The sequence below is a fragment of the Curcuma longa genome, unplaced genomic scaffold (assembly GCF_044706935.1).
Source record: "Curcuma longa cultivar G26 ecotype Majalengka, Jawa Barat unplaced genomic scaffold, ITB_CL_G26_1.1 contig_25570, whole genome shotgun sequence".
In the NCBI taxonomy this organism is placed as follows: Eukaryota; Viridiplantae; Streptophyta; class Magnoliopsida; order Zingiberales; family Zingiberaceae; genus Curcuma; species Curcuma longa.
Window position 1 is genome coordinate 51,111 of NW_027432812.1, and position 1,319 is coordinate 52,429.

Sequence of the window (1,319 nt, forward strand, 5' to 3'; positions counted from 1 at the left end):
TCCCCGGGGGTATCTTAATTACCACTGCTTAGCTTTCAATTCGCCTCTGACCATCAAATTCAATCCCGTCCTCCTCTCTTTGAAACAAGGGGCGCTTCCGGTTCTGTGCGTGCTTCAAACAATTTTGTCTTCTCCATATTACCATATATCTAGAGTCAATCATTTTCTATGATGAACTACTGAACTCAATCACTTGCTGCCGTTACTCAACAGTTTTCTGTTGAGGTCTATCCCGTAGAGGTGCTCAAATTGGATCAGTGATCGATTTCTAGGTTTCGTCGTAAACCTAATTGGTTACTTCCAATTACGTAAATCAATAGTTCAAACCGCACTCAAAGGTAGGGCATTTCCCATTGATATAGGAACTTCTGTACCAGAAACAATGGTATCTCCAATTATAGCCCCTCTGGGATGTAAAATATATCTCTTCTCACCATCCCCATAGTGTATGAGACAAATGTATGCATTTCGATTAGGGTCGTATTCTATGGTTACGATTCTACCAGATATGTCTTTTTCATTCCGTCGAAAATCGATTTTACGGTATAGACGCTTATGACCTCCCCCTCTATGCCGTGCGGTAATGATTCCTCTGGCATTACGACCTTTACTACAACGATGCTGTCCATAGATCAAATTCTTTCGTGGATTGGATTTCACTTGACTGTTTACGGCTCCATTGCGTGTGCTCGGGGTAGAAGTTTTGTATAAATGTATCGCCGTGTTATTAAGTATTTTGCTTTAAGTTCTTTTCTCTATAAGAGGTGGAATAGAATAACCCGATTCAAGCGTAATGATCATACGTCTGTAATGCATTGTATGTCCCGGTCCCCTTCTTCTACCCTTTCCCGGGAGTCGATGACTATTCATAGCTATTACCTTGACGGAGATATTACTGTAGAAGAGTTCGACCCAATGCTTTCTTTCTGTCCTAGTTGATCCTGATTCGACATTAGAAGTATATTGATTGTTCCCCACGAAGACTTTTTTCTGTAAATACTGCAGTACGAAAAATCATCAATGATGCTCTGAAGAATGGCCTGCTACTCCCAGAGTGCAAGAGGCCAAGCGGACAAAGTAGACAACCAGGTTCGAAGACTTTATTTGAATCAGTTGAGTTTGGTCCTCACGTATATTCGTCTGGTGGTATCGTATAACAGATCATGGCTCTTTTGAGGAGTTCTCTTTCCCTCTTTCGCCGGTGGTGATCTCACTTTCGAAAGAGAGTCTCTTAGTGGCGGTGTACACGTAGCTCCATAGCGAGACTAGTCACAGGCTACAGGTTTCTTTCCTAAAATGAATTACGGTAAAATAAAAAG